Genomic DNA, 13971 nt, shown 5'->3' on the forward strand with positions numbered 1-13971 from the left:
AGGGTTAATACTTCTTAACAGTCATGTGAGCAGCATGGGCCAATGGATGAAGCTTTTGGCTGGGAATCAGGATATCAGGGGTCCAGTCCCTGCCTTGTCTGCTGATAGCTAATTATCATCAGGCAACTCCATCGTAGCCTCTGCTTCACACCTGTTGAATGGGGATGTTCTTGGCTTTACCTGGTTGTAAAACATCATGTAAGAACGAGGCACTCGCTGTGGTATTTGTGTGATAGAGTGAAGAGGACACAGCACCAGTAATGAATTGTGTGATTGGAGGCCACTCGCATGCCAAACTATTGATTAAAATAATGTGATTGTTTTCTGTGCTTCAGAGTCACAGTGGTTACTACAGCTCTGATTGCATCACATCAGATAACATAACATTTTCCTACCAGCCAGTAGAAGTGGGGCAATCCCTAGCTCAATTACAAATGGTATTAATGAACACTTATTTAGTGGCATGGCAAGTGAGGAGCCCAAATGTGTGCACAGCTTGCCCATCCCAAACTTCATTCCGGTCATTCCATCCACACCCAACAGTTGCTTCTTCCACTCTGCTGCATCTTGTCATTAACCCACAAAGTTTAGCTCACTAGTGTTTTTTTACTATCTGACCATGCCTGCTTGATCCTACCCTGATGCCATTAATAAATAGCAGGGATGGCTGGCCAAATGCGGGGTGTCTGATGTAGAGGACTTCAAAAGGAAGATTTTTTTTTTTTTTTAAAGATTTCCTGTCAATTTTCCCTTGTGTTGTTTAATGAAGCAAAGAAAAATGTTCAATTCAAACTAAAATGAAAAACTTACAGTTCTTTGGTTTTCTGTTCATTTCCCCCTCATGCAAATCTTCACACTCAAAAAGGAGGAGAAAGGGTATAGAAAACAAATCCAGGAGCTGAAAATGTTTCATTTTGATTTAAGAAAAAATCCAAACAAAACAATCATGGTAAATGTTTGGATAGTTGGAGATGGCCCTTCCAAACAAAAATTCTTGCCAAGAGGATTTTGACTTCATCACAGCAAACTGTGCCACTAGTCAGCAGAGAGGTGTGCTGCTGTGAAAATGATTGGCAGTCCTGACACACAGCATGTTCTGAGACATCAAATGAATTTGTGCCCTGCTTCCACTTGCAAGCTAAAAGCACAGGAAAGGCAAGAGCAAGCAGAAGAAGCTGAATGTCAAGCAATTGGATCCTGAGATGGGAGGGAGGGCGAGGGAGAAGGGGGTATGTTTGTGCACACACATGCCGGTGTGTGGGGGGATATATTTTCACACACACAATTAGAAAGTGAAGACCACACACTTCTGACCTCCTCTTCCACTCCCCATATGTGTTTATATGATTCTGCAACCAAGTGTACACTTATTAGAAGGAATTACGATCCTCACATGACTTTAAGAGTAGTATCATCCTCACATAGCTGGACCTGGCAGGACCATGGCTTGTCCTGGCAGCATCCCTGGCAAATGTCTCTTCAGAAATGCAAGATAAAAAAGGGACCAAGTGTTGCAGGGGCTCCCGATTACCTTTTTGATACAGAGAATTCACAGCTGTAAATGAGGTGTTGTATCACATTAGGCTGTAACACACAATCAGATCATCCTTTCAATAAAAGCCTTGTCAATCTAATGCCTCTTTCCTTTAATCCCCAAGATTGCTGAAGGATGCTGCTTTCATCTGATAGCATTTATGGATGGTTATAATGAGCTTTGGCTTGCTGAGATGAATTAAATTGCTCACCCAGAGGTGCAAACTTCATTAATGCCAGCGGTGAGTCAGATCAGCATTATTCTAGCTCAGAATGCCAATGGGCTGGACATATTAAAGGAGACTTATTTGGGATTTTTTTTCTCTCTCTGAACCTCCCTAATTGCTGTTGATTTGTATCTTCCACTCCATGTTCAAACTCTGCTGCTACTCCACCTCCTAATCTTCCGAGGGAATCCATCAAACAACACATTGTTCCATGATGAATGATTTAACTGCTGAAACCACATTTTCAGCTAGATCACATCAATCCACTATATTGGCCTTGTGAGTTTCTAGCTCTCTTGCACAATATTTGACAAGACACCAAGGAGATTTTTAAAGATAGATCTGTTGAGAAATAAAAACATGTGTCTTCCTATTTCTGTCCAAGTGCAGGAGAGGGAAAGTATGAAGCCACAGACTGAGATGAATGGTGCAGTGAAAAGCCTTGACTCAGTAATAATGCAAACACCAGGAAAATATTGAAAGAAAGGGAATATACAAACCCAGCAAAGTACTTAGGCCGTGTGTACCCATAAGCTTGTGCCAGTGGAGCTGCAGAGGTGCTTCAAGACAAGCATATGTTTAAGTGCTTTGCTGGATCAGGTCCTTTCTCCACAGAGCAACACAGGGAGATTACTGTGCTTCCCTCATTTTTTACCTTGCTTACTTTGGTTTGGCTCCAAATAGGCCCCAGGGAAATCGCTCTGTGCAGAAAGGACTGATTTCTCTGCATCCCTCATTTTTTGCTTTGCATCTTAAATCAGGCCCTGCTCACTTCAGTGGGCCTCCAAGCAAGCCACAGGGCAAGCAGCAGCAGGGATCACACTGTCTTAGGCCAGGCAGTTTGCTTCCAATGTGTACATGTAGTGCAGGTGTGGGCAAAATGTGGTCCACAGGCCGGACGCGGCATGCCAGGCCATTCCATCTGGCCCACGGGACCCCTAAAAACATGTAGAAAATTAATATTTATCTGCCTCTGGCTGCCTGTCATGCAGCCCTTGAAGGCTTGCCAAAACTCAGTAAGCAGCCCTCCACCCGAAATAATTGCCTGCCCCTGATTGTAGTGCCTGGCAAAGCTGGGATCAATCCTAATGGGAACATCTAGGCACTACCATACATATTGATGGTAATATTAAATGTGTTCACGTACACAGAGCTCCTTTGAGAAGGGATCAAACAAGGGAAGGGCTAACCATTTCCACCCAAGACCATGTGTGTGAACAATCTATCACTTCACAGCAGGAGGCAGCTGTGGCAGGATTTCACCATGCATTTGCATTGTAGCATGGGTCAGTTAAATGGTAGATTAAAAAAATTATTAGAAATGTATACAAGTATGGTTATTTACATGGCTTTGTAGAATTGGAAGAGAACATAGGATTCTGTGCATGGTAGCTATATGGGTACATAGCTGGTCTATGTTGGCTCAGTCTAAAGCATGCTGTTAGTCATGCAGCCTATATTAGACCAGGGTAAAGGACCTAAGAAACTTCAATGCCATGCTAGGATAGGAAGAAAGGTAAGACCCTATACATGGTAACTATATCAGTACAAAGTTAGAGGGTAGTAAGACATTCTTAGACAATAATTTTAGCATTCAGTGTACAATTGCTCAGGTGGTAGACTCTTAAAGGCATTGACAGCCTTTATAGATATATAGTAAGTGCGCTGGGGAGTTCAATCCATCCCCTCACGCTTGCTTCTGGACGGTGATTTTGACTGGTCTTCATACTGCTGATGGCCCATGACATGCTTGATGTAGATGTCCCTTGACCATCAGGTGGCACTGATACCAGGAGGCACCTCATCACTTTTACACAGCAGTGGGTACTCTATAGGCTCACGGGACACTCTCATTGTTTGGGTCTCATGTTCCAAATGCCCCAACAATCAGTGCCTGTTCCTTCACATTGTACCTCTTCTCCCTCAGGGTATCAGACGGTGGCTTGTATATGGACAGCTTTTGCTCCCATGGTTTGGTAAAAGCCTGTCACTTGTTCTTGAAGGGTGTGGTTACATTGATCATCAAAACCACATAAGACAAGGGTTGTTGTCCTTGCCTGTTATAATGTCCAGGCATAACTGGCTGCAACAATCTGGGGGAGGATGGTTCATGGCTACTATTTTGACTGACACAGAGATGACCTGTACTGTCTGGTCCTGTAGGGCTCTGTGATGCAGTCACCAGGCTCTCCCATGGGGCTTGCAGGTACACAGGATGTAGAGCAGGGGCTTACATTCATAGCTGCACCTTTGAGACCTCTTGCCTCACTGGCCATAGCAGATGGTGCTGTTGAGCAGAAAACAGTTGAAACAGGCCTGATGTTTGAAGCACCAGTCTGTGAAACTTGTCAAGTTTCCACAAGGCATGAAGTGGTTCCTAGCATCTCACTTTCAAATGACCTTGAAGACTTTGCCTTGTTCATGTTTTGCCTTCAGGTTGCTAATGTATTTGTCTCATCCAGGGTCCTTCAGAAACCTCTCTAGGTATGTCCTGATGCTGTGTGGCTGGGAGGGAAGGCGGGGAGTGACAGTGATGTATTTGGCAGTCAGGGCTGGGAGTAGTAAGACTCCCAGCTCCTGCTGCTGCTTGCACTGTGTTCAGGAGCAGCTGATGTGCTTCCTAAACTGCACGTTTAGGTCCACAGCAAGGCAAAGCCCCCACTGTCTCACCCAAACTTGCTCTCTAGCAATCCACTCAAGCATGTGGCCAGGTTTTTGTTGGATGGTGACCTGGTGATCCTCCTCTTGGTGGTCTCCTTCAGGGTACTGGTGGCAACGCTGCTTATCAGATTACTGAGGCAGATCAGGAGGCAGAAGGCATGGGTATGATGCCGCAGAGGTCCCCCATGCAAAGGATATTGGCATCTCCCTGCAGCAGGGGATGTGCCCGATCTCACTGCTGGCCCATAGTGGCAAGTTCATCCACTTTAGGAACCTTTCGATTTCACCATCTGGTTTCTTGAGTTGTGTCTTGATGATTGCTAAGCCTATCAGGATGAATGTGATGCAGAGAATGAGGAATATGTTTAGGGCATCAGTCTTCTGCCACGTGGCCAGCAGAGAGGCCAAATTTGTGGGCGTCTTGCATGATCCCACAGATGATCTCTTCTGGCATCTGTCTTGCCCGGTGGCCAGTGGGTGTGTCCAGGTCAGGATAGCTCCTGCTGTCCTTCAGGTAACTCATGGGCTCGCTCTGGGTCCTGATGGTGGTGGCAAAGACAGAGTTACTTCTCCTGCAGTAGATATGCAGGGATGCACATTTTGAAGTGTTGAAGCAAAGCCTCATCCATCCAGCTGCTTCAAAGATGATGTCCAGCATCTTCTGGAATGGATGTTGCCTGGCCAAAAGGTAGATTCCACCAACTGGGACACGTGGTGCAGTTGAGAAGCTGCCCCTCCTTTCTGCACAAAGACCCAAGGGCCAGATTCACACAGCTATTTAGGTACCTAATCCCAGATGAAATCAATTTCCCATTGAAATAAATGGGGAAGCAAATTCCTAAGTAGGACTTGGGTCCTTAAAATACCCTTTTGGATCTAGCCCTACCTATTTGCTGTATTCTGGGTTCACTCTGGAAAAGCTGCAGAGGTTGGGAAGTCAGTGAATTTCCTTCATTCTTGAGTTAGAAGGGCAGGAGGTGCTATGAGGGTGTAGGGTAAACTTCTCCCTTCTCTCAGGAGTGAAGCAGTAACAAGCCCAAATGGCTGCAAGCTGAAGCTTGAAGTCAGATTAGAGCAGCCAGACCCACTTTTTTTTTTTTTTTTAAAACAGGTGTGCCAAAAATTAGCCCTGGCCCCCCCAACTGTCCTTCTGATCTCCTTCCCCATCTGCTGTTCTAGTTCTGCTTCCTTCCCTGTACTCCCTGTCCAATTTGCTGCACTGATTTCCACTTCCTGCCCTATCTGCTGCTGTGCTGCCTTATCCCCTCCCTGATTCACCGTATGCCATACACAGAGCCTGCCCCTGTCACTTGTCCAACCTGTGCCACAGGTTGGACATCTCATGACCCGCTAATCCAAGCAATCCTCCTGGTTTTACTATCTGTGAGCATATGAGCGTAACATACTTGTTGCTGGGGTGGTGAAGCAACCTCTCCTGGCCACAACTTTGGCCCCATGTTGTTGCCCCCTTTGGCCCCTCAATCCTACCCTGTTATCTCTCCTGCCATGCTTTGATGTTATAAAGTGACAGCGAGGCTGCCCCGAAAGCCACAAAGCAGGTTTTGGATGGTAGGTCCTTGTCTGAGCTAAGTAAGGATGTGAAAGGTTAAATGTTTAATCATGTTTAACTGATAATAAGTGTAGTGATAGCAGTTACCTTCCCGATTATCCTTTAGCTCTCCCCCCTGCCCCCAGGTGGGGGGGCAGGGGAAGGGAAGCCATGCCACCCCAGCAGGAAACAGCAGGGCAGGCAGGATTAGAAAGCCAAGCCAGGTCAGTTCATCCCTCAAAGAAATGGGGCTAAGCTACCATATGCCTCAGAGTGTTTGTGAAGATAAATACAATAAGCAAGCTGAGCATCTTGTAGATATTATGGCAAAGGGGCCACAGAAGACATCAGGAGGTGCTACTTCACTGTCAGGGCGGCTAGGATCTGGAACCAACTTCCAAGAGAAGTGGTGCTGGCTCCTACCCTGGGGGTCCTTAAGACAAGGCTAGACAATCACCTTGCTGGGGTCGTTTGACCCCAAGTACTCTTTCCTGCCATGGCAGGGGGTCGGACTTGATGATCTGCTCAGGTCCCTTCCGACCCTACTAACTATGAAACTATGATGGAGGGAGGAGGAGGGAAGGGGGAGGGGAATTAGTACCCATAGCCTAAGAGGAAAACAGCCAGCAGCCTAATGACTCATCAATTAAGCAATTAGCTGCTTGCTCACAGATGCTCCCTCCCCTCTCCCAAGGCAGGGCTTCACTTGGGCTTTGTTATCTGGCTGGACTTGCCTCCTCCCTCCTCCCCTAGTCAAAGGACTCTGGGAGCCCCCTAGCAGCAGCTGTGTCCAGCTTCCCTGCTATCAGTTAATAATTTAACCAATATAATTAGAGGAGGTTAAAAGATTTTTAAAAAGTGATTTTTACATCCCAAGGGCTGAGGCCCTCTAGCCTTGTCCCACTGTGCTCTGGCCAAGCCCCTTGGCCTGGAGTCTATTGTCACAAGCTCCTAGGCCTTAGCTCTGGCCCTCAAAGGCTCTGAACTCCTCAGCCCCTGGTCTCACCCTCACAGCTCTAGGGTTGTGCACTAGTTTTTGCCATCTTCTATTTCTGCCCTCTGTCAGACAGGAATAGCCTTTCTGCCAGGCAGGGGATAGTGCACCCCTGCAGCCCTCTGGGTCACAGCCTAGGAAGGTCTCTATGCTGAGGGTCCCTGCTATACCAATGCGCACTTTTGGGGTTTGGCTGTCAAGCCTGCTCCCCTTGGTTCTTTTAGGGCTGCTCTGAGGGCTTGTAACTGGGTACATGGCTCAAGAGTAGGAGCACAGCTGCCGGCATTTAAAAAGTGAGAACCTGCCTGCTGGCGGGCAGGAGGAGCATCTAAGAGTAATGGGTGTCTGGTCCGAAGGAAGTTAAAAGTTCCCAGGGAGCAGAGCTGGGGAAGAAAGGGGAAAAAAGATAGTGCCAAGAGCAGAGCCAGCCAGGGTATCCTCTCTCTGGTCCAGGGAAGGACCATAGCTGTGAGTTAACCCTTTGTTGAGTGTTTGGTTGTTTAAGTATTGGATTTGTTACAGATATTGTTTTCTGCATGGGAGTGAGTTTGCCTCAGAAAAAATAAAGAACTGAGTGACAACTTACTACATGTGGTGGTGAACTCAGGCACTTTAAACTCCAACACCAGCCATGGAGACCAGAACCCTGTTAAAATGGCTGAAGTGGCTGCAGCAACAACAACACCAGCTGTTTCAACAGCTCCAAACCCAGCAACAGCAGTTACAGAGAGAGCAGAAGCAGCAGCAGCAGCAACTACAGCAGTTTCAATGAGAGCAGCAATTGGGTGCTAGGCAGACCCCTGCCCTTGTGGGTGAGTCACCAAGTTCCCCAAGGTTAGAGGGAGGAGTCCTCACAAAGACAGGACTGGCAGACAATCCAGAGGTTTTTCTCACCACATCTGAATGGGTGGCAGAGGCATATCAGTGGCCCTAGGACATGTGGGCTGTGAAAGTGGCCCCCTTATTAACTGGGGAGGCACAGGCTGCTTACTGGGCCATGGAAGCAAAAAAAAAATCAGCCCAGGATTATAGGGCCCTCAAAGTGGCCATACAGGACCAGCTGGGACTTATGAAGGAGGCTTACTGCTGCCAGTTCTGATCGGAGCCTTGGGACCCAAAGATGTGGCTCTGGGCCATGGCTCAGAAGCTTAAAGACTTATGCACCTGATGGCTCAACCCGGGGTCTTGCTCAGCTGCAGAGGTTGTGGAACTAGTGGCATTGGAACATTTCTGCATCTTCTGTGTGAGAGGGATTTTGCCCCAGGAAAAATAAAGAACTGAGAGTGACAACCTGCTACAGGACTGGTCCTCGCCCCATCCTAGCGAAAAGTTGATTATATCATCAATAAGCCACCCCATAAATTTTGGTGAGGTGTTAACACTCAGTCCATAGGCCTTTGAAAGATGGCTACCACCCCATGTAACCTGAAAGGCATTCAGACAAACTCATATAGGCCCCATGGACTGGCAAAGGCTTCTCTTGGGACTGGTGCTCAAGAGGGTTCTGCCAGTACCCTTTTGTATGGTCTGGGGCGGAGATAAATTAACCCCCACAAACCCCTTGATCAGGACCTCAACCTGAGGTACAGGGTAGACATTAAACTTTGCCATCTCATTCACCTTCCAGAAGTCTATGGAGAGACACACTGTTCCATACTTCTTTGGGACCATTACTATATGGCTTCGCCACTCAATCTACATTTCTTGAATAATACCTTCAGCTAACATTTGGCTTACTTCCTCTTTTACCACCCGTGGAGCCGCTGGAGGATACTTCTCCAGCCCTCCCTCAAAACTTTGTTAGGAGCCATCTCAATGTGATATTCTATTAGCTGGGTAATTCTGGGCCCCCTTGAGGTTTTTACAGTGAACTCCCACACTATCTGCTCTAGTTGAGTTTGTTGGGTATCTGTTAGGTGGTCTCCCAGGGTTACTGGGACTTCTCTCATGCCCCCTTATCTGACATCCCAATTCTAGTTGGTCTGGATAGGGCACTATGAACATGGCTTCTCTTTCTTTCCATTTCTTTAGCATGTCAACATGATATAAATTGGTAGATTTTTCTTTTACCTGGCCCCATTGCATGCCTTGCTCTCCTTGGCATGCCGGAGAGTGGTCCCACAGCCACAACTCATTTCCTGGATTGTTGGGGGTTTTATGGTCTCCCATATTCCTTTCCTGATTCATGGATCCAGTCTTCTCCCATCTCCCCTGCCCCCCAGGAAAGCTTTATAAGTTTTTCTCCCCCCCGCCCCCCAACAGCACAGAGCCTGCTCAAACTCAGTTTCTACAAAAATTGCAAAACTGTGATTTTGGTAGGTACCTAGTTATAAGTTGACAGGGAGGCTCCCCCTAGAGGGCAGAGGGGGTTTTGGATGATAGGCCTTCATCTAAGCCAGTGGCTACCAACAGGTCGATCCAGTTCGACTGGGGAGCCCCTGACAGTTGATCTCAGTCTGGGGAGGCTAGCCCCAGACTGAAGTCAGCTGTCAGAGGCTCCACAATTGGGAATGCCTGGGATGCAGTCCAGGAACAGTGTAATGTAGGAGCAGCAGGATGCATGTGGTTGGGCTGCCCTGCTGCCAGGGCCAGGCTGGGCAAGTGGGATGATCCCCCTCCATGCCCCCTGCCACCAGGTGAATGGGGCCCAGGAAGATTGGTGTACACACCCTGGTGAATGCCCAGGGGCCACGTGCCCCCACCCAGTTTGTGCATATGGTGAGGCAAATGCTGCTGTGCACTAGTCTTTGTGCCTCGGCTTTGTGTCCCAAGCCCTGACCTGCAGTGGCAGCCACCTTGCCCTGCACAGAGTGGGGGGGGGGGGTGGCACATGCCCCCCAGGGCCTCCACCAGGGTGTAAGCTGAGGCAGGAGTCCCCCCATATGCCTGAATGATCCACCCAGACTCTTGCCCTCCCCCAGCCTGGCCAGGGCCCCACTCACCCCTACCCCACTCCCACCCTCACTGTGGGGGCCTCAGTCTGCCCCCCATCACCCAGACTGACCTGCAGGTGGGGATGCAATAGATCCTGGATTGCCCTTTACTTCAAAAAGTGATTTTCATCTTTAAAAAGGTTGGAAACCACTGGTCTAGGCTGAGGACCCCTGGCCGTGTTCCACTTTATTCTTGCTGAGCCCAGGGACTGGGGTCCACTGGACCACAAGCTCCCCAGTCCCAGCTCTGGTTCACAGGCTCCAGACTCCTTGGCCCCATCTCACCCTTGTGAGCTCTGTGCTTGTGCCTGTCTTTTCTGTCTTGTATCTCTGCCCTCTGTGAGATAGTAATGGTCTTTCTGCAGGGCATGGGATACTGCAGCCCCCTGCAGAGCCATCCCTTGCAGGGTGGAGGGAGCAGATTGGGGCAACTGCTGTGGGCCCTGCGCTTTGGGGGCCCTGTGGACAGTGCCACCGGCACATGCCAAGGGCACCACCACTTTGCACAACTGTTGCACACCATTGGCTTTGTGCTCTGGCCGCTCATCACCCAACCCTGCTCCAGCTGCTCGCCACCCTACCCCACAGGCCCCAGGCCCTACACACCCCTAGGGTCAGCTCTGTCCCCCTGGGTTACCACCATGGCAAGGGCTGTACACTAAGGGTCCCTGCTTACCCCCATGACCTTCCAGGATTAATCTTGCCCTGCACAAGCCCTACCCCAAAGGCCCAAGGAACTTACCTGTTTCCATTTGGGATGGAGGGTTCCTTCCAAGTCCCCTGCAACTCAAAGTCTTTCCTCTAGGCCATAATCCTGGCTGTCTCCTGGAGCACAGCCTCCTGCTGCTCCTACAACCAGACTGTCCCCACTGACTCAGGCCTTGTGCTTATTATAAGTCCCTTCCAGGGTCACCTGATCTTCCAATTCTGCCCCCAGGCCTGTCAGTTATTGCTTGCACCTGGGATGGGCAGCCACTTTATTCCAGGGCTCTTTGCCTGTGTTAGCCTGCCTCTGGGATCCTGCTCCCCTTTAGTACTGGGTTAGGAGCCCTGTTACAATGACCAGCTTTCAAAGGGCTCCACAGACAGTCCTGGCTAGCTACCTAACCTTAACCTTTTTTGTGGTAAGGGTGAAGGAGGATTCTAGGCTGTCACTGGTACGTGTCAGAGGTACAGCCATGTCTAGACTGGGCCTTTGCTGGGCATTAGTTAATGCATACTAACAGCATGCTATACATCTAAGTCTAGAACTGACCTTTGCTTCAGGGACAAGTTGGCCCAAAGTCCTCCCAGGAAAAGTAAGATGGCAGGTCCTGGAAGGGGTCACTCAGCCCAGTTGACACTGCCAAGGAACTTAGCCAGCCAGCTGTGCCAGACATGCAAGAGCTGACTCTTAGTCAACACTCAGCCTGACGGACATTGCAGCTGGCCAAAGAGCAACTGAAGCATTAGGCACTGGTAAACTAAGCTGATTTGGCCAGGTACCTTTCCTGGTTTGTCATAGTTCTCTATTTTCCCCCAACCCATGCATAGCCCTAATATTCATGAAAAACAACCGTGATTTGGGAAGTAACAAATGGCTACCACCAATCCACTAATAAACCTCACAGTTCTGCTAACAAAACACATTAATTTTCACTTCTTCAGACTTGCTGCATCTTCAGTGTCTCTCTTTTTGCTGCATTCTCTGACAGCTTGTTGCTGACAAATTAAAGTTTGCCGTTATGGTATATCTTTCCATAACTCAACCAGCAAGGTATTAGCACAGAAGGAGCCCTTTTTCTTTCAATAACTGCTAATTAAAAGTGGTGCATATATTTTATGGATGAGCTGACCATACTCAGGGAGAAATAGTCCACCACCAGAGAGCAGAAATTGCTAAACACTGTACAGGGCTACAATGAATATCAGCAGCTGTGTCTGCCCTGGGACCAATGCAGATACTCCTTGATGCACCCTATTACAAATGTAGGGTTATTTAGATTTGTATCTAGAACTGGGTGATATTTTAGTTTGAATTTCTCTTCAATTAAAAAAAAGTCTCTTGTCAAAAAGCAAATTTCCATAAGAACATCTCTTCTTACTTCGGTTTCAAGTGAAGAGGAAATAATCAGATCTTTTCTGATTTCAGCCGCTGAAAACCAAAACACAAAATGGCTAATAATGTTTCAGCCATGGTTATTTATGTTTTCCTGGCAACCCAAAACATATGAAGGAAAGTTTTGAGAACTGAAAGCTGTTTCATTTTTGCTGATATTTTTATGTCACAGCACATTTCCCAACCACTCTGCACCTTGCAGCAGCAGTGGAAGAAACACCACTGGATGCAGTGGAAAGGCCTTGACCTACAAAATGATCTCCCGGTCATAATGTATAATGCTGCCTTTTATTACAGTCGTTATTTCTTGTATTTGTACTGAAGAAGTGCTCCATGTTGAAGGGTCCTCAATGTTGCACGGGCTGCTGCATAAACATGAACTAAAAGAGCTGACAATCCCAGTTTTCTCGTGACCTTGTCTACGCAAAGATGTCCTCCTTATCATGTCCGGTCCTTAGAGGTTCTCAATTAAAGCCATCACTGCTATGCAAAGGGACATGTTCCAGGCAACTCTATCTTAGGGCTTAGAGGACTTGCCTACATTATTCTGTAAGAGCTATTCCTGATGATCTCTCTATGCAGGTGCTTTTATCCCAGAATAAGAACATCCACGCAGGGATTCAACCGGGAACAGTTATTTCCCTTTAAATTCACAGTTTCTTCCTCAGAATCAAATCCCATGCATGGACAAGCCCTTCGGACGTTAAGAACTGCTTGTGCCTCGAGCTAGCATGAGGGTGGATTTCTGGCAGCTGGGCCGATTTCTATTTTGCAGTTGTCTGGGAAAACCATTATTTTTCACAAGTCCTTGTGAGTCTCATTTGCAGTGTCTTTTGGCTTTGGACTAATACCATGCTAAGATCAAGTGTAGTTATATGGTGAGGCTGTCCCTTGCACTCTGAGCAGGCTGACTCTTGCAAGTTTCCCCAAACGTCGAAATGTGACTGTACAATTTTGTGCCAAGAGGGGACTGCGCTTGTGCTTTCCCCCAGCTTTCTCCTCAACCTTTTGGCTAGGAGCAAGCGAAACTAGGAGGCATCTGAACACCAAGACCCCTGGGCCTGGGGCTTGCAGGCAGGATATGGGGAGTATCCAAAACCCCTGACTGACAGGTCTGAGGGAAGCTATTTGCCTGGTGGTAGAGCCACCTAGATTGATGAGCTCTGCTCAGTCCAGATTTGAAACTTGACTTTTGGGCTTTTCCCAGTTGAATCTGGAACTGATTTGGCCCTTGGAAACAAAATATTACATTAAAAAAAACAACCCTGCAGTGCCACTCCAGCTGGCCCTCTAACACATAGTTTCTCAACCTGTGGGGTACGCGAGACACAGGCAGGGGATACGCAGGTACCCCACCACTCTCTCTCTCTTGCCCCCTTTTCCTCTCAAAACTATGGCAAAAAATTTGGTGCGCTGCATGTTAAAATTCCCCAGTAATAATTTGGCGTGCCATGCTTTGTGTGGCACCGGGTTCAGCCCTCCTAGCCTTGGGCAACAGCACTTCTAGCCCAGGTACATACTTGAGCTGTGCACCCCTGGTGTAAAAAGTGGCAACCCTACCCACACCAGATCAGACATCTCTCATACCACGGCCTTATATACGCAGCCCTTCTTCCAGCACACAGTCTGTAAATATAAAATCCCCTGGAAAATTGAGCGTTGGGGCAGTTATTAACATTTTCAGAAGTTAGGGGGTACTTGCTACTTAAAAGGTTGAGAAACACAGCTCTAACAGATCCTGGCAGCCGGCTGCCTCCATGCAGAAAGGGCCAGCAGGTCCCGCTAGCCTTTGTGCCAAAACGCCCTTTGGTAGAATAACTGTGTTGAGCTTCGATGTTTGCTTCATCGGGGGAAAAGCCACGTCGGCACCTGGTAGCATCCCTGCCCCCCGGGGTGACACCAGGAGCGCCCCCGGGGCTGCGAGGGATGGCTCCCGGGGGTGCTCGCCCCCTGCGGCGGGAAGCGCGGCGCTCGTC

The sequence above is a fragment of the Crocodylus porosus genome, unplaced genomic scaffold (assembly GCF_001723895.1).
Source record: "Crocodylus porosus isolate Cpor-Errol unplaced genomic scaffold, CroPor_comp1, whole genome shotgun sequence".
NCBI lineage: Eukaryota > Metazoa > Chordata > Crocodylia > Crocodylidae > Crocodylus > Crocodylus porosus.